Below are 19,294 nucleotides of genomic sequence, written 5' to 3'. Positions count from 1 at the left end.
GGCAGGCGCAGGGATGGGCGTCCCCTGGGCTCGGGCCGAGGTGCAAAGGACCGGCACGTCCTGGGATGGAGAGAGCCTGGTGGAAGCCTGCGCCGGCAGGCAGCCCTGGGCTTGGGCGTTGGGGGTTGCGGCGGCGGCAGGGTCGGGGAGCGAGAGGGAGCCCTGCGATGGCGGTGGCGGCGGCGGCGACCTAGACGCGGCTGACTGCTGCAGGCTGACGGCCTGCCTCGGCGAAGAGCACTAAGAAGAGGGAGAGGGGGGGAGCCCTGGCCGACAGGCCTGGTGTGCGGCCGGGGATGCGAGCTTGTAGTGCTGGGCGGCTGTCCCTCCTCTGGCCAGGGGGACCTTCGGCTGGCTGGGCGGCTGCAGGGGTTGCAGAGGGGCAAGGGGCGGCAGGGATTCGGAGGGAGGCACGCCGGGGCGGCGGCGCAAAAGGAGAGGCGAGCAAAAGCCTACAGGTATTCCCAGGCGGTCTCCCATGCAAGTACTAACCAGGCCCCTCCCTGCTTAGCTCCCGAGATCAGAGGAGATCGGGCGCGTTCAGGGTGGTATGGCCGTAGACGCTGGGACCCGGCTCCCGCGCCCCAAGAGCCTGCTCCCGGCCTGTCTCGTGAGCGCCCGCCATGCAGATGAGCCGCTCCGGTGGCGAGCATCGACCCGCGGGCCGGCTCTGCCAGCACCGCGTCCCCCCACAGTCCGGCTCCCCGCCTCTTCCTAATGCCCCTGGCGTGGGCGGCGGGCTACTCCTGGCCGACAGCGAGGCCCCTTCGCGCCACCAGGGGCTCCATGGGACACTGCCACTTCCCTGATGGTGCCAGAAGTCGTGGAACTCTGGCATCCTGGGACTCCCCGCACCCAGACCGGCATACAACCCGCCCCCCTACCGCCACCAGGTTTACCCCCAACCGCAGCCCCAAGGCTGGTGGAGGCCTGCACCAGCAGGCAACCCTGGGCCTGGGAGTTGTGGGAGGACCCCGCGGCGGCGGCGGGGGCGGCTGCGGCGGCGGCGGCGGCTGCGGCGGCGGCGGCGGCGGAGGCAGGGGAGGGTGGCGAGGTAGGCGATGGCAACCGCGTGGATGGCGCCAGGGCGGCGATGGCGGCGGCGACAATGGGGGCTTTGACGGTGGGCGCTGGGACACGGGGGCCGATGGCGGCGGCGGTGGCGGCGGGGGCTGGGGAGGGCGTGAGGGCGGTGCTGGCGGCGGAGGCCGGGAGAGCAGAGGCGGGAGACTGAGCGAGTATGGCATTGGTGGCGGCGGGGGCTGGGGCGGGGGCGGGGAAGATGGCGGTGCTGGAGGCGGGGAGAGCAGAGGAGGGAATTGAGGGAGTGCGGCAATGGCGGCAGCGGGGGCGGGGGAGGGCGTGAGGGCGGTGCTGGCGGCGGAGGCCGGGAGAGCAGAGGCGGGAGACTGAGGGAGTATGGCGATGGTGGCTGCGGGGGTCTGGGGCGGGGGCGGGGGAGATGGCGGTGCTGGAGGCGGGGAGAGCGGAGGAGGGAATTGAGGGAGTACGGATATGGCGGCGGCGGGGGCGGGGGTGGGGGAGAGGGCAGCACTGGTGGCGGAGATGGGGAGCGCGGTGCTGGCGGCCGAGGTGGGGAGAGCACAGGAGGGAGTTTGAGGGAGTTTGGCGGTGGCGGCGGCGGGGGCGGGGACAGGGGCGGGGGCGAGGACAGCGCTGGCGGGGGGGGGGGTGTGGGGGGGTGTGGGGAGCCCGGTGGTGGCGGTGGCTTTGGCGCAGGCGGCGGTGGCGGCGACCGCGCGTCGGCGAAGGATTCGCGATGACGGCCTGCGGGACCGAAGAGGACTGAGAGGAGGGTGTGGGGGGGGAGCCCTGGCCCACGGGCCTGGTGTGCGGCCGGGGCTGCCAGCTTGTAGTGCCGGGCGGCTGACCCTCTGCTGGTCAGGGGGACCTGCGGCTGGCTGGGAGGCTGCAGAGGGGCAAGGGGCGGCAGGGGTTCGGAGGGAGCCACGCCGGAGCGGCGATGCAAAAGGAGACGCTAGCAAAAGCTAACAGGTATTCCCAGGCGGTCTCCCATCCAAGTACTAACCAGGACAGACCCTGCTTCGCTTCCGAGATCAGACGAGATCTGCTGCGTTCAGGGTGGTATGGCCTTAGGCACTGGGACCCGGCTACCGGCACTCCAAGAGCCTGCTCCCGACTTGCCTCCTGAGCGCACGCGCCATGCTGCTGGGCCGCTCGGGTGGCGAGCATGTCTGCCCGAGTGCCTCCCGCCCGCTCCCCGCCTCCTCCGGTCGCCGCTGGTGTGGGCGACGGGCTACTCCTGGCCCGCAGCGAGGCCCCTTCGCGCCCCCCAGTGGCTCCACAGGCCTCTGTCACTTCCCTGACTGTGACATATGTCTGGGCGCCCTGGCATCCTGGGACTCCCCATGCCCGGAATGGCTTTTACCACGCCCCCCTACCCCAACCCCTCTCATCCCCCCCCCCAGCCCCACAACCGCACACCTGCAGCGGGCCAGCGGCCACGAGTCGAACGGTTCCTGACAAGGGGAGTGGGAATGAAAGAAGGCACTCACACTTTGATGATGGCGATCGCGGACCCCAGTGTTCCTGGAGACGCTGAGTTTATTTTGTCCCCAGAATTTATACCTTCTGTGGACGTGCAGTTTAGCAAGTACAAAAATGCATTATCTAGTTAACAGTGAATCTTTAACTTTAACACAGGAGACACAAAATTTACTGAAACTCCCAAATGTAATTATCCTATCAATAGCCCTGATAGGCATCAGCCTTCTGTTCTGGGAACTGGCCACTCCCACCACATTCCTGAGCAGCATGCAAGCTCTCTTCAGATGCAGGCAGAGACAATTGCCTCAGTGGGAGGAAATAGGTTAAGTATAAACCGAGCCATTAAGGCTTTAAAGTTAACTGCAACCATGGCTCCCCACATCTCCCCCTTTTTTATTTTATATTTTTGAGATCGTGTCTGGCTTAGGTGGTCAGTACAGACATTTTTACTTACCCGTCATTGGATATCAATCATCAAAGCGATCGACTCCTGTCTTAGGTTGTAAAAACGCTTACTGATCATTACCCGTCATTGGCTACCGATCTCCTTTGAGGAAAGCCAGAGACAGCAGTGGCTTTTCCCAGGCAGGGGGAAGGGGAGGCAAGGCCTCTTCCCATATTTTTTTAAGGCAGCTCATTGGGGGTCCCCACTCGGTTTTGCCTGGCTTAGGTTGTATCTCCCTTGAGATATCTTACCCGTCTTTGGCTGCAAACCATCTTTTGGGGACCAGACAGAGAGACATGAGGTGTAAAACATAAAGATAAGCAAAGTTTCTAAAAAGGCACAGTCTTACAGGCTCTTCTTTCCTTAAGGAAAGACATGGGGGGGACAGTCGGCTAGGCTGTTGTGTGACTACATCTCCCCTTTTTTGTTTTTTTTTTTGAAGCATGAGAAACACAGAACATGTAGTTATTTTATTTACAGCCTGTCGGAGGGCTATTTGTCCACATCTGAGGACTATGTAAAACAAACAGAACAATAAACAGAATAGCAATATCCCCAGCAAACCCTCTACCCAAAGTTTTTATCCATTTAACAGGGTCTGAAGTGGAAAGTTCTTCTGCAGCTGTGGAAAGTGAGAGCTTTTTCACACCCTAGGGGCGTGGATGGGTATCTATAGATGTCTTCTCTTTTGTGGGCTGTCGCTCATGGTATGGTTTAACACCGACCAGGAATTTGCAAAGGTTTTTTTTCCAGACCTGGAGAAATACAAGCAAAGCCTCTTTCCCGTGTTATCTCGCAGAGAGAAGTAGGATCAGCTTTTTTACGTAATATTTTAAACAAAGGTTGTAATTTACCAGTTGTCAACTGCAACTGAGGTCTAATCTAGTTAATGTCTTCCAGTAGCTTTTGGAAATAATTTAATGTTTTTAAACAATCTCGCCGGATTTGTATTTTTTGAGGCACAATGGCTTGAGGCATTAAACAATATCCCAGATAAGAGTAAGGAGGCACTTGCTGAATTTTTTCTGAGGCTATAACTAGCCCATAATTGTGGAGCTTTTTTTGTAAATGAGCAAAAGCAGCAAGCAACTTTGGTTCACAAGAGTGGGCATGAAGTATGTCATCCATGTAGTGGATGATGTAAATATCTGAAAATGCCCTTTAGGTAGGTTTTATTGCAGCTGATACAAATTTTTGACATCATGTAGGGCTACTAGCCATACCCTGAGGTAGCACTAGCCAATGATATCTCTTAAAAGGTTTTTGTAAATTAACAGAAGGAACACTGAAAGCAAATCTAGGGCAGTCATCAGGATTTAAAGGTATAGTATAAAAACAATCTTTCAAGTCCAAAACAATTTTATATGTGTTTTTTGGTATGGCTGTAGGACAGGGCAAGCCTGGCTGCAAAGCTCCCATTAATTTTATGGTTTTAGTAACTTTTTGTAAATCTTATAATAATCTCTACTTACCAGATTTTTTCTTAATAACAAAAATGGGAGAATTTCAGTGGAATTAGAGGAAGCAATGTGTCCCTTTTAAAGTTGCTCCTGTACTAGCAGCTTGTAAAATCTTTTGTAGGGGGGACCTTTGATCTTTTACGCCTGATAATTGCCTGATTGTCACAGGTGCTAAAACAGGAGCCTCAGGCTGTGGATCCAGCCCTGCAACTACACTTGGAGGAGAATTTAGTTGTAATCTAGGCTTTTATTTTGATTGAGATTTTAATAAAGACCCAGTCTGCCGAGCCTTTTAAAGATAGGATATATTCCAAAATGCTCTGTGGACTCCCCTTGCTTGTGAGCTTCTTCACAAGCCATTTGAAGAGGGGATCGTACAACAGAGTCCAATCCTGGCTTAACATAACCTGGCGAAGGCTCAGCAGGCATTTCCCAAACCAAAGACTGCAGCGGAGGTCCCCACCTACGGGGCTCCTCAGGAGGAGGTGCAGAGGGATTAACTATGGGGGGATCTTTACCCCGAGGATTCCATTGATCTCTAAAAGGAATCTGGGGACTCCGAGGACAATTTCCTCCGTCCACAGCAACTTTAAGCTCAATCAGCTGTCCCTGAATCTTTTTTAGCTGATCTGCAAAAGAGAGTGCAGAGCCTGCAGGCTGCTCGTCTCCTTGAGCCATAGCCACTAAAGGAGAGTTTTTGTCCCTATCATATTTAACTACTTCATCCTCTAATTCTTCCTGGTCCTGAGGGTTTAAATCTTCCCGGTGCTCGACCGGAGCTTCCTGACAAACAGGCTCTTTGTTAACCTTAAGAACTCCCTCTAACAACTTTGCGCCCCCTCCCTCCTTCTCTCTCTCTGCCGGAGAAGCGGCAGCTGGGAGGATTTTCTCATTCTCAGCTTGTTTCACTTTCTCTAGCTTGCAGCCCTTTTGTTTAAGTCCATGGGCAGCATAATAATCTTGTAACTGTTTTTCCACCATTCTTTTGCAATTTTTATAAAACTTGTCTAACTGTTCTCTGCTCACCCGACTGCCACGGGCGGTAAGCAACTTCTTAAGTCCTCTAACATACAGGTCCTTGCTGCTGGCGTGACCCATCCTTTTTCCCTAACTCGGCCCTTCTTTCAAACAAAGAAAAACACTCAGGTGTCCGTCTGGCCGTGTCCCTTGCGGGGCCAAATCCGTCTTAGCTAGAGGCGCGCCGGTATAAATCCCCGGCCTGGTGGGTTGTAAAGCCCAGTCGCCGTTATGCCATATGACAGAACCGGAACCGCAGGTTAGGACCCAATCAAGCTCCGTAACACGAAGTCGTGGAGCTATCACTCACTCACACACTCATTCGACCGAGGGGACAGTGCCTTGCTCACCGTGCATCCACTGATTAGCTCCAATGAGCTGGGCCCTTGCCACACGGTGTTCCTCACTATTACCCCTATATCCAGTACCTGTTCGGGCGCCACTTGCAGCGGGCCAGCCGCCACGAGTCGAACGGTTCCTGACAAGGGGAGTGGGAATGAAAGAAGGCACTCACACTTTGATGATGGCGATCGCGGACCCCAGTGTTCCTGGAGACGCTGAGTTTATTTTGTCCCCAGAATTTATACCTTCTGTGGACGTGCAGTTTAGCAAGTACAAAAATGCATTATCTAGTTAACAGTGAATCTTTAACTTTAACACAGGAGACACAAAATTTACTGAAACTCCCAAATGTAATTATCCTATCAATAGCCCTGATAGGCATCAGCCTTCTGTTCTGGGAACTGGCCACTCCCACCACATTCCTGAGCAGCATGCAAGCTCTCTTCAGATGCAGGCAGAGACAATTGCCTCAGTGGGAGGAAATAGGTTAAGTATAAACCGAGCCATTAAGGCTTTAAAGTTAACTGCAACCATGGCTCCCCACATCTCCCCCTTTTTTATTTTATATTTTTGAGATCGTGTCTGGCTTAGGTGGTCAGTACAGACATTTTTACTTACCCGTCATTGGATATCAATCATCAAAGCGATCGACTCCTGTCTTAGGTTGTAAAAACGCTTACTGATCATTACCCGTCATTGGCTACCGATCTCCTTTGAGGAAAGCCAGAGACAGCAGTGGCTTTTCCCAGGCAGGGGGAAGGGGAGGCAAGGCCTCTTCCCATATTTTTTTAAGGCAGCTCATTGGGGGTCCCCACTCGGTTTTGCCTGGCTTAGGTTGTATCTCCCTTGAGATATCTTACCCGTCTTTGGCTGCAAACCATCTTTTGGGGACCAGACAGAGAGACATGAGGTGTAAAACATAAAGATAAGCAAAGTTTCTAAAAAGGCACAGTCTTACAGGCTCTTCTTTCCTTAAGGAAAGACATGGGGGGGACAGTCGGCTAGGCTGTTGTGTGACTACATCTCCCCTTTTTTGTTTTTTTTTTTGAAGCATGAGAAACACAGAACATGTAGTTATTTTATTTACAGCCTGTCGGAGGGCTATTTGTCCACATCTGAGGACTATGTAAAACAAACAGAACAATAAACAGAATAGCAATATCCCCAGCAAACCCTCTACCCAAAGTTTTTATCCATTTAACAGGGTCTGAAGTGGAAAGTTCTTCTGCAGCTGTGGAAAGTGAGAGCTTTTTCACACCCTAGGGGCGTGGATGGGTATCTATAGATGTCTTCTCTTTTGTGGGCTGTCGCTCATGGTATGGTTTAACACCGACCAGGAATTTGCAAAGGTTTTTTTTCCAGACCTGGAGAAATACAAGCAAAGCCTCTTTCCCGTGTTATCTCGCAGAGAGAAGTAGGATCAGCTTTTTTACGTAATATTTTAAACAAAGGTTGTAATTTACCAGTTGTCAACTGCAACTGAGGTCTAATCTAGTTAATGTCTTCCAGTAGCTTTTGGAAATAATTTAATGTTTTTAAACAATCTCGCCGGATTTGTATTTTTTGAGGCACAATGGCTTGAGGCATTAAACAATATCCCAGATAAGAGTAAGGAGGCACTTGCTGAATTTTTTCTGAGGCTATAACTAGCCCATAATTGTGGAGCTTTTTTTGTAAATGAGCAAAAGCAGCAAGCAACTTTGGTTCACAAGAGTGGGCATGAAGTATGTCATCCATGTAGTGGATGATGTAAATATCTGAAAATGCCCTTTAGGTAGGTTTTATTGCAGCTGATACAAATTTTTGACATCATGTAGGGCTACTAGCCATACCCTGAGGTAGCACTAGCCAATGATATCTCTTAAAAGGTTTTTGTAAATTAACAGAAGGAACACTGAAAGCAAATCTAGGGCAGTCATCAGGATTTAAAGGTATAGTATAAAAACAATCTTTCAAGTCCAAAACAATTTTATATGTGTTTTTTGGTATGGCTGTAGGACAGGGCAAGCCTGGCTGCAAAGCTCCCATTAATTTTATGGTTTTAGTAACTTTTTGTAAATCTTATAATAATCTCTACTTACCAGATTTTTTCTTAATAACAAAAATGGGAGAATTTCAGTGGAATTAGAGGAAGCAATGTGTCCCTTTTAAAGTTGCTCCTGTACTAGCAGCTTGTAAAATCTTTTGTAGGGGGGACCTTTGATCTTTTACGCCTGATAATTGCCTGATTGTCACAGGTGCTAAAACAGGAGCCTCAGGCTGTGGATCCAGCCCTGCAACTACACTTGGAGGAGAATTTAGTTGTAATCTAGGCTTTTATTTTGATTGAGATTTTAATAAAGACCCAGTCTGCCGAGCCTTTTAAAGATAGGATATATTCCAAAATGCTCTGTGGACTCCCCTTGCTTGTGAGCTTCTTCACAAGCCATTTGAAGAGGGGATCGTACAACAGAGTCCAATCCTGGCTTAACATAACCTGGCGAAGGCTCAGCAGGCATTTCCCAAACCAAAGACTGCAGCGGAGGTCCCCACCTACGGGGCTCCTCAGGAGGAGGTGCAGAGGGATTAACTATGGGGGGATCTTTACCCCGAGGATTCCATTGATCTCTAAAAGGAATCTGGGGACTCCGAGGACAATTTCCTCCGTCCACAGCAACTTTAAGCTCAATCAGCTGTCCCTGAATCTTTTTTAGCTGATCTGCAAAAGAGAGTGCAGAGCCTGCAGGCTGCTCGTCTCCTTGAGCCATAGCCACTAAAGGAGAGTTTTTGTCCCTATCATATTTAACTACTTCATCCTCTAATTCTTCCTGGTCCTGAGGGTTTAAATCTTCCCGGTGCTCGACCGGAGCTTCCTGACAAACAGGCTCTTTGTTAACCTTAAGAACTCCCTCTAACAACTTTGCGCCCCCTCCCTCCTTCTCTCTCTCTGCCGGAGAAGCGGCAGCTGGGAGGATTTTCTCATTCTCAGCTTGTTTCACTTTCTCTAGCTTGCAGCCCTTTTGTTTAAGTCCATGGGCAGCATAATAATCTTGTAACTGTTTTTCCACCATTCTTTTGCAATTTTTATAAAACTTGTCTAACTGTTCTCTGCTCACCCGACTGCCACGGGCGGTAAGCAACTTCTTAAGTCCTCTAACATACAGGTCCTTGCTGCTGGCGTGACCCATCCTTTTTCCCTAACTCGGCCCTTCTTTCAAACAAAGAAAAACACTCAGGTGTCCGTCTGGCCGTGTCCCTTGCGGGGCCAAATCCGTCTTAGCTAGAGGCGCGCCGGTATAAATCCCCGGCCTGGTGGGTTGTAAAGCCCAGTCGCCGTTATGCCATATGACAGAACCGGAACCGCAGGTTAGGACCCAATCAAGCTCCGTAACACGAAGTCGTGGAGCTATCACTCACTCACACACTCATTCGACCGAGGGGACAGTGCCTTGCTCACCGTGCATCCACTGATTAGCTCCAATGAGCTGGGCCCTTGCCACACGGTGTTCCTCACTATTACCCCTATATCCAGTACCTGTTCGGGCGCCACTTGCAGCGGGCCAGCCGCCACGAGTCGAACGGTTCCTGACAAGGGGAGTGGGAATGAAAGAAGGCACTCACACTTTGATGATGGCGATCGCGGACCCCAGTGTTCCTGGAGACGCTGAGTTTATTTTGTCCCCAGAATTTATACCTTCTGTGGACGTGCAGTTTAGCAAGTACAAAAATGCATTATCTAGTTAACAGTGAATCTTTAACTTTAACACAGGAGACACAAAATTTACTGAAACTCCCAAATGTAATTATCCTATCAATAGCCCTGATAGGCATCAGCCTTCTGTTCTGGGAACTGGCCACTCCCACCACATTCCTGAGCAGCATGCAAGCTCTCTTCAGACGCAGGCAGAGACAATTGCCTCAGTGGGAGGAAATAGGTTAAGTATAAACCGAGCCATTAAGGCTTTAAAGTTAACTGCAACCATGGCTCCCCACACACACCCCCCTTGCTGCTGTGCTGTCCCCACCACTCAGGGCCACCGAGGGGGTCGCAGGGTCCTCTCAGTCCCCTCCACCCTAGGGACGTGCAACCCAGGCCCTGGCCCTGGCCGGCCCCACCCACTGGCCCAAAGCCAGGGAGAGCCACCCGCGACCAGGGGGCAGCACCTCCAGACTGCCGCCACCCTTCGTCACACAGCCTTCTGTCTGGGCCCTCGCCCCTCATCAGCGACCGGCGTCCCGCCCGATCACTGGTCACTTCACTGGCTACACATCACCTCTCCTGACCCAGGGTGTTGAGAGAGAGGATGAGAGAAGGCCAGAGACGGAGCAAGAGGTAGGCGGAGAGAGACAGACGGGGACTGTGGGGACAGACTTGCAGAGAGCACTTTCCAGGCTCTGGGCCTCGCGTGGAGGGGTGCTGCGTGGGGGCTGCACGGACATCAGCTGTTACCGCTTGGCCATCAGCTGTTGCCAGTTGGCCATTGGCCACTGGCAGAGCTGCGGTGGCCAAGCTAGGAAGCGCGGATGGTGGACTGCAAATTGCAGAGGGGCGCGGACTGCAGTGGGCCGGCTTGGTGGGTCTGTTGGTTGGCAGAGAATCGGCCGGCAGGTTGGGGATCGGGCGGCTCCGGCTTGCCGTGTCTCCAAGCCAGCCGCCCGTGAGACATGGTGCTATGAGCCCCCTATCCGTGGCTCTGTTGGTGTTCCTTCTTGGCCTCGCCAAATCCTGGGTTCTTGTGCGGACAGAGGGACTAGAGTCCCCGCAGGACAGGGACCGACAGACAGAACGGGGGGACAGGCGGACCGGGGGACGGGAGGACCGGGGGACAGGGGACCGGGAGACGGGTGTAAGGGGGGGGACAGGGAGAACGGTGGGACTGTAGGAACCCGGGGCGGGGGTACCGGGGGACGGGTTACCAGGAGATGGGGGAAGGGGGGCAGGGGGACAGGGAGACCGTTGGAACTGGGAGAACCGGGGGACGGGGGGTCTGGGAGACGGGGGCATGTGGGACGGGGGGAAGAGGTGACCAGAAGATGGGGGGACGGGAGTACGAGAGGGCCGGGGGGACGGGGGGACTGGGGGATGGGGGGACAAGGGGACCGGGGGACCGGGGGGACAGGGGGACTGGGTACTGGGAGACAGTGGGACCAGGGGACGGGGGGACCGGGAGATGGGGGGACACGGTACCAGGGGAAAGGGAGACCGGGGAATTGGGGGACAGGGAGACTGGGGGACTGGGGGATTGGGGGAATGAGAGGACGGTGGGACTGGCGGACGGTGGGACGGAGGGACCAGGAGACCGGTGGATGGAGGGACAGGAGTACGAGGGTACTGGGGGACGAGGGACATGGGGAGGGGGGGACCGGGAAACGGGGGAACGGGGGACCGTGAGACGGGGGGACCGGGAGATGGGGGACCTGGGGCCGGGGGGACGGGGTGACGGGGGGACCGGGAGACAGAGGGACAGGGGGACTGGAGGGTCGGGGGGACCGGGGGACGGGGGGACCGGGGGACGGGGGGACCGGGGCAACGGAGACGGGGGGGGGGACCTGGGGAACGGCGGATGGGGGGACCAGGGGACCCGCGGACCGGGGGACCGGAGGTTGGGGGGACCGGGGGATAGGGGACCGGGCGACGGGGTGACCAGGGGCATGAATGGACTGGGGGGACGGGGGTACCAGTGGACCGGGAGATGGGGGGACCGGGGGACCGGGGACCGGGGGACGGGGGGACCGGGGGACCGGGGGTTGGGGGACTGGGGGATGAGGGGACCGGGAGATCGGGTACCGGGGAACGGGGCGACTAGGAGACGGGGGACCGCGAGACGGGGGACCGGGGACGGGGTGACCGGGAGATGGGACACCGGGAGACGGGAGACTGTGGGACGGGAGGACCGGAAGACGGGGCGAACGGAGAACTGGGGGATCGGTAGACGGGGGCCAGGGCGATGGGGGAACCGGGGGACTGGGGGACCGGGGGACCAGGGACCGGGGGTTGGGGGTCCAGGGGATGCGGGGACCGGGAGACGGGGGACCTGGGGACCGGGCGACCGGGAGACGGGGGACCGGGAGACGGGGGGATGGGTGTGCGGCCGGACCGGGAGACAGAGGGACAGGGAGATGGGGGGACCGGGGGACCGGGGGAAGGGGGTAACACTGGACGGAGGACCGGGGGACCGGAAGACCGGGCGACCGGGAGACAGGCGACCGGGAGACTGGGGACCGGGAGACGGGGCGACCGGGGAACGGGGGGACCGGTAGAAGGGCGCCTGGGCGCCGGGGGAACCGGGGGACCGGGGGACCAGGAGACGGGGGACCGGGGAACGGGAGACCGGGGGTATGGGGGGACGGGGGGACCAGGCGAAGGAGGGACGGGGGGACGGGGAGACGTTGGGCCTGGGGGACCGGGGGACAGGTGGACCGCGAGACGGAGGACCGGGAGACGGGGGAACGGGGGTCGGGGGACCCGGGGAGGGGGGGACCGGGAGACGAGGGAATGGGGGACGGGTGGACCAGGGGCGTGGGGGGACTGGGGGGACGGGGGAGCGGGGGACGGGGGATGGGGCACTGGGGGGACGGGGGCACCGGGGGACGGGTGGACTGGGAGAGGGTGGATGGGGGTACGGGGGAACAGGGGGATCAGGGGACGGGGGGAACAGGGGACGGGGGGGACCGGAATAGGGGGGATGGTGGAACGTGGGGACGGGGGACCCGGGAGACGGGGGACAGGAAGACGGGGAACCGGGGGAACGGAGACAGGGGTGACGGGGAGACGGGGGTACCGGGGGACGGGGGTACTGCGTGGGGCTGCACTGACATCAGCTGTTACCGCTTGGCCTTCAGCTGTTGCCAGTTGGCCATTGGACACCGGCAGAGCTGCGGTGGCCAAGCTAGGAAGCGCGGATGTTGGACTGTAAATTGCAGAGGGGCGCGGACTGCAGTGGGCCGGCTTGGTGGGTCTGTTGGTTGGCAGAGAATCGGCCGGCAGTTTGGGGATCGGGCGGCTCCGGCTTGCCGTGTCTCCAAGCCAGCCGCCCGTGAGACATGGTGCTATGAGCCCCCTATCCGTGGCTCTGTGGGTGTTCCTTCTTGGCCTCGCCAAATCCTGCGTTCTTGTGCGGGCAGAGGGACTAGAGTCCCCGCAGGACAGGGACAGACAGACAGAACGGGAGGAGGAGTAAGAGGGAGCGAGATGGAAATATACACGTATATGTACATGTATGTGTCTAGACATACAGAGAGACATGGACAGAGACAGAGAAAGAGGGGGCAGGCGCGCGGGGAGAGAGCTCCTGAGCCAGAGCCAGAACCCAACAGGCACGTCACAGAGCCAGACAGACATGGGGTGGGGGAGGGTGGGAGGGACGCACATTCGGGCACACGGACTGGGACAGACGCACTGAGGCTGTGTTGAAGTGGTGGCTTCTCCACCGGAGTGTGGTCGTGCCCGGGGCTGGGCTCCGCCAAGGAGGCATTGCCCTGGCGTTGGCAGTCACCATTGAAGCCCCCGGGGCGGGCCGCCAGGGTCTCCGGAGGGCCAGTGGGCTCTGAGCCCCGCCCAGGGACCCGCCCGCGGGAGGAGAGTGGCAGCCCCCAGGCACCCTGGTTGTGAGGATTGTGTGCCTGCGTGCCTGCTCTTCCCTTGTGGCGGTCTCCCCTGGAGTCGATGGCGCGTGGTGTGTTGGGGTGCTGCTCCCGCCGTCCCCTGGTTTGTCCCGGCTCTTTGTGCCCTTTGTGTCGGGGACAGCGTGGCCGGCGGGAAGGGAGGGCTCCTGGCTCTTGTGGGAGACGGGAGGGGACGCGCGGGGGTGTGGGGAGAGGTGCCTGCCCGCGGAGACAGAAGACTCCGGTGGGGCGGGGCGGGTGGGCGTCCCGTTTGCCCGAGGACACGCCGATCCTGTGTCTCGGGGCCCAGGGGCAGGCGCAGGGATGGGCGTCCCCTGGGCTCGGGCCGAGGTGCAAAGGACCGGCACGTCCTGGGATGGAGAGAGCCTGGTGGAAGCCTGCGCCGGCAGGCAGCCCTGGGCTTGGGCGTTGGGGGTTGCGGCGGCGGCAGGGTCGGGGAGCGAGAGGGAGCCCTGCGATGGCGGTGGCGGCGGCGGCGGCGGCGACCTAGACGCGGCTGACTGCTGCAGGCTGACGGCCTGCCTCGGCGAAGAGCACTAAGAAGAGGGAGAGGGGGGGAGCCCTGGCCGACAGGCCTGGTGTGCGGCCGGGGATGCGAGCTTGTAGTGCTGGGCGGCTGTCCCTCCTCTGGCCAGGGGGACCTTCGGCTGGCTGGGCGGCTGCAGGGGTTGCAGAGGGGCAAGGGGCGGCAGGGATTCGGAGGGAGGCACGCCGGGGCGGCGGCGCAAAAGGAGAGGCGAGCAAAAGCCTACAGGTATTCCCAGGCGGTCTCCCATGCAAGTACTAACCAGGCCCCTCCCTGCTTAGCTCCCGAGATCAGAGGAGATCGGGCGCGTTCAGGGTGGTATGGCCGTAGACGCTGGGACCCGGCTCCCGCGCCCCAAGAGCCTGCTCCCGGCCTGTCTCGTGAGCGCCCGCCATGCAGATGAGCCGCTCCGGTGGCGAGCATCGACCCGCGGGCCGGCTCTGCGAGCACCGCGTCCCCCACCAGTCCGGCTCCCCGCCTCTTCCTAATGCCCCTGGCGTGGGCGGCGGGCTACTCCTGGCCGACAGCGAGGCCCCTTCGCGCCACCCGGGGCTCCATGGGACACTGCCACTTCCCTGATGGTGCCAGAAGTCGTGGAACTCTGGCATCCTGGGACTCCCCGCACCCAGACCGGCATACAACCCGCCCCCCTACCGCCACCAGGTTTACCCCCAACCGCAGCCCCAAGGCTGGTGGAGGCCTGCACCAGCAGGCAACCCTGGGCCTGGGAGTTGTGGGAGGACCCCGCGGCGGCGGCGGGGGCGGCTGCGGCGGCGGCGGCGGCGGCGGCGGCGGCGGAGGCAGGGGAGGGTGGCGAGGTAGGCGATGGCAACCGCGTGGATGGCGCCAGGGCGGCGATGGCGGCGGCGACAATGGGGGCTTTGACGGTGGGCGCTGGGACACGGGGGCCGATGGCGGCGGCGGTGGCGGCGGGGGCTGGGGAGGGCGTGAGGGCGGTGCTGGCGGTGGAGGCCGGGAGAGCAGAGGCGGGAGACTGAGCGAGTATGGCATTGGTGGCGGCGGGGGCTGGGGCGGGGGCGGGGAAGATGGCGGTGCTGGAGGCGGGGAGAGCGGAGGAGGGAATTGAGGGAGTGCGGCAATGGCGGCAGCGGGGGCGGGGGAGGGCGTGAGGGCGGTGCTGGCGGCGGAGGCCGGGAGAGCAGAGGCGGGAGACTGAGGGAGTATGGCGATGGTGGCTGCGGGGGTCTGGGGCGGGGGCGGGGGAGATGGCGGTGCTGGAGGCGGGGAGAGCGGAGGAGGGAATTGAGGGAGTACGGATATGGCGGCGGCGGGGGCGGGGGTGGGGGAGAGGGCAGCACTGGTGGCGGAGATGGGGAGCGCGGTGCTGGCGGCCGAGGTGGGGAGAGCACAGGAGGGAGTTTGAGGGAGTTTGGCGGTGGCGGCGGCGGGGGCGGGGACAGGGGCGGGGGCGAGGGCAGCGCTGGCGGGGGGGGGGGGGGGGGGGAGCCCGGTGGTGGCGGTGGCTTTGGCGCAGGCGGCGGTGGCGGCGACCGCGCGTCGGCGAAGGATTCGCGATGACGGCCTGCGGGACCGAAGAGGACTGAGAGGAGGGCGTGGGGGGGGAGCCCTGGCCCACGGGCCTGGTGTGCGGCCGGGGCTGCCAGCTTGTAGTGCCGGGCGGCTGACCCTCTGCTGGTCAGGGGGACCTGCGGCTGGCTGGGAGGCTGCAGAGGGGCAAGGGGCGGCAGGGGTTCGGAGGGAGCCACGCCGGAGCGGCGATGCAAAAGGAGACGCTAGCAAAAGCCAACAGGTATTCCCAGGCGGTCTCCCATCCAAGTACTAACCAGGACAGACCCTGCTTCGCTTCCGAGATCAGACGAGATCTGCTGCGTTCAGGGTGGTATGGCCTTAGGCACTGGGACCCGGCTCCCGGCACTCCAAGAGCCTGCTCCCGACTTGCCTCCTGAGCGCACGCGCCATGCTGCTGGGCCGCTCGGGTGGCGAGCATGTCTGCCCGAGTGCCTCCCGCCCGCTCCCCGCCTCCTCCGGTCGCCGCTGGTGTGGGCGACGGGCTACTCCTGGCCCGCAGCGAGGCCCCTTCGCGCCCCCCAGTGGCTCCACAGGCCTCTGTCACTTCCCTGACTGTGACATATGTCTGGGCGCCCTGGCATCCTGGGACTCCCCACGCCCGGAATGGCTTTTACCACGCCCCCCTACCCCAACCCCTCTCATCCCCCCCCCCAGCCCCACAACCGCACACCCCCCTTGCTGCTGTGCTGTCCCCACCACTCAGGGCCACCGAGGGGGTCGCAGGGTCCTCTCAGTCCCCTCCACCCTAGGGACGTGCAACCCAGACCCTGGCCCTGGCCGGCCCCACCCACTGGCCCAAAGCCAGGGAGAGCCACCCGCGACCAGGGGGCAGCACCTCCAGACTGCCGCCACCCTTCGTCACACAGCCTTCTGTCTGGGCCCTCGCCCCTCATCAGCGACCGGCGTCCCGCCCGATCACTGGTCACTTCACTGGCTACACATCACCTCTCCTGACCCAGGGTGTTGAGAGAGAGGATGAGAGAAGGCCAGAGACGGAGCAAGAGGTAGGCGGAGAGAGACAGACGGGGACTGTGGGGACAGACTTGCAGAGAGCACTTTCCAGGCTCTGGGCCTCGCGTGGAGGGGTGCTGCGTGGGGGCTGCACGGACATCAGCTGTTACCGCTTGGCCATCAGCTGTTGCCAGTTGGCCATTGGCCACTGGCAGAGCTGCGGTGGCCAAGCTAGGAAGCGCGGATGGTGGACTGCAAATTGCAGAGGGGCGCGGACTGCAGTGGGCCGGCTTGGTGGGTCTGTTGGTTGGCAGAGAATCGGCCGGCAGGTTGGGGATCGGGCGGCTCCGGCTTGCCGTGTCTCCAAGCCAGCTGCCCGTGAGACATGGTGCTATGAGCCCCCTATCCGTGGCTCTGTTGGTGTTCCTTCTTGGCCTCACCAAATCCTGGGTTCTTGTGCGGGCAGAGGGACTAGAGTCCCCGCAGGACAGGGACCGACAGACAGAACGGGGGGACAGGGGGACCGGGGGACGGGAGGACCGGGGGACAGGGGACCGGGAGACGGGTGTAAGGGGGGGGACAGGGAGAACGGTGGGACTGTAGGAACCCGGGGGGGGGTTCCGGGGGACGGGGTACCAGGAGAAGGGGGAAGGGGGGCAGGGGGACAGGGAGACCGTTGGAACTGGGAGAACCGGGGGACGGGGGGTCTGGGAGACGGGGGCATGTGGGACGGGGGGAAGGGGTGACCGGAAGATGGGGGGACGGGAGTACGAGAGGGCCGGGGGGACGGGGGGACGGGGGGACAGGGGGATGGGGGGACAAGGGGACCGGGGGACCGGGGGGACAGGGGGACTGGGTACTGGGAGACAGTGGGACCAGGGGACGGGGGGACCGGGAGATGGGGGGACACGGTACCAGGGGAAAGGTAGACCGGGGAATTGGGGGACAGGGAGACTGGGGGACTGGGGGATTGGGGGAATGAGAGGACGGTGGGACTGGCGGACGGTGGGATGGAGGGACCAGGAGACCGGTGGATGGAGGGACAGGAGTACGAGGGTACTGGGGGACGAGGGACATGGGGATGGGGGGACCGGGAAACGGGGGAACGGGGGACCGTGAGACGGGGGGACCGGGAGATGGGGGACCTGGGGCCGGGGGGACGGGGTGACGGGGGGACCGGGAGACAGAGGGACAGGGGGACTGGAGGGTCGGGGGGACCGGGGGACGGGGGGACCGGGGGACGGGGGGACCGGGGCAACGGAGACGGGGGGGACCGGGGGAACGGCGGATGGGGGGACCAGGGGACCCGCGGACCGGGGGACCGGAGGTTGGGGGGACCGGGGGATAGGGGACCGGGCGACGGGGTGACCAGGGGCATGAATGGACTGGGGGGACGGGGGTACCAGTGGACCGGGAGATGGGGGGACCGGGGGACCGGGGGTTGGGGGACTGGGGGATGAGGGGTCCGGGAGATCGGGTACCGGGGAACGGGACGACTAGGAGACGGGGGACCGCGAGACGGGGGACCGGGGACGGGGTGACCGGGAGATGGGACACCGGGAGACGGGAGACTGTGGGACGGGAGGACCGGAAGACGGGGCGAACGGAGAACTGTGGGATCGGTAGACGGGGGCCAGGGCGATGGGGGAACCGGGGGACTGGGGGACCGGGGGACCAGGGACCGGGCGTTGGGGGTCCAGGGGATGAGGGGACCGGGAGACGGGGGACCTGGGGACCGGGCGACCGGGAGACGGGGGACCGGGAGATGGGGGGATGGGTGTGCGGCCGGACCGGGAGACAGAGGGACAGGGAGATGGGGGGACCGGGGGACCGGGGGAAGGGGGTAACACTGGACGGAGGACCGGGGGACCGGAAGACCGGGCGACCGGGAGACAGGGGACCGGGAGACTGGGGACCGGGAGACGGGGCGACCGGGGAACGGGGGGACCGGTAGAAGGGCGCCTGGGCACCGGGGGAACCGGGGGACCGGGGGACCGGGGGACCAGGAGACGGGGGACCGGGGAACGGGAGACCGGGGGTATGGGGGGACGGGGGGACCAGGCGAAGGAGGGACGGGGGGACGGGGAGACGTTGGGACTGGGGGACCGGGGGACAGGTGGACCGCGAGACGGAGGACCGGGAGACGGGGGAACGGGGGTCGGGGGACCCGGGGAGGGGGGGACCGGGAGACGAGGGAATGGGGGACGGGTGGACCAGGGGCGTGGGGGGACTGGGGGGACGGGGGAGCGGGGGACGGGGGATGGGGCACTGGGGGGACGGGGGCACCGGGGGACGGGTGGACTGGGAGAGGGTGGATGGGGGTACGGGGGAACAGGGGGATCAGGGGACGGGGGGAACAGGGGACGGGGGGGACCGGAATAGGGGGGATGGTGGAACGTGGGGACGGGGGACCCGGGAGACGGGGGACAGGAAGACGGGGAACCGGGGGAACGGAGACAGGGGTGACGGGGAGACGGGGGTACCGGGGGACGGGGGTACTGCGTGGGGCTGCACTGACATCAGCTGTTACCGCTTGGCCTTCAGCTGTTGCCAGTTGGCCATTGGACACCGGCAGAGCTGCGGTGGCCAAGCTAGGAAGCGCGGATGGTGGACTGCAAATTGCAGAGGGGCGCGGACTGCAGTGGGCCGGCTTGGTGGGTCTGTTGGTTGGCAGAGAATCGGCCAGCAGGTGGGGGATCGGGCGGCTCCGGCTTGCCGTGTCTCCAAGCCAGCCGCCCGTGAGACATGGTGCTATGAGCCCCCTATCCGTGGCTCTGTGGGTGTTCCTTCTTGGCCTCGCCAAATCCTGCGTTCTTGTGCGGGCAGAGGGACTAGAGTCCCCGCAGGACAGGGACAGACAGACAGAAC

General features: G+C 61.1%; 4 pseudogenes; all 4 read right to left on the bottom strand.

The window, feature by feature from the left end:
• Positions 1 to 442: 442 nt before the first annotated feature.
• Positions 443 to 562, bottom strand: LOC148754365 (5S ribosomal RNA; annotated as a pseudogene).
• Positions 563 to 2,000: 1,438 nt separating this feature from the next.
• Positions 2,001 to 2,120, bottom strand: LOC148754364 (5S ribosomal RNA; annotated as a pseudogene).
• Positions 2,121 to 14,136: 12,016 nt separating this feature from the next.
• Positions 14,137 to 14,256, bottom strand: LOC148754363 (5S ribosomal RNA; annotated as a pseudogene).
• A 1,423-nt stretch (positions 14,257 to 15,679) lies between these two features.
• LOC148754362 (5S ribosomal RNA) lies at positions 15,680 to 15,799 on the bottom strand (annotated as a pseudogene).
• Between the last annotated feature and the right edge of the window lie 3,495 nt (positions 15,800 to 19,294).

The sequence above is a fragment of the Rhinolophus sinicus genome, unplaced genomic scaffold (genome assembly GCF_057876585.1).
Source record: "Rhinolophus sinicus isolate RSI-liver-muscle unplaced genomic scaffold, RSI-T2T HiC_scaffold_19, whole genome shotgun sequence".
Lineage (NCBI taxonomy): Eukaryota > Metazoa > Chordata > Mammalia > Chiroptera > Rhinolophidae > Rhinolophus > Rhinolophus sinicus.
This window is presented reverse-complemented; position numbering and strand designations above follow the sequence as displayed.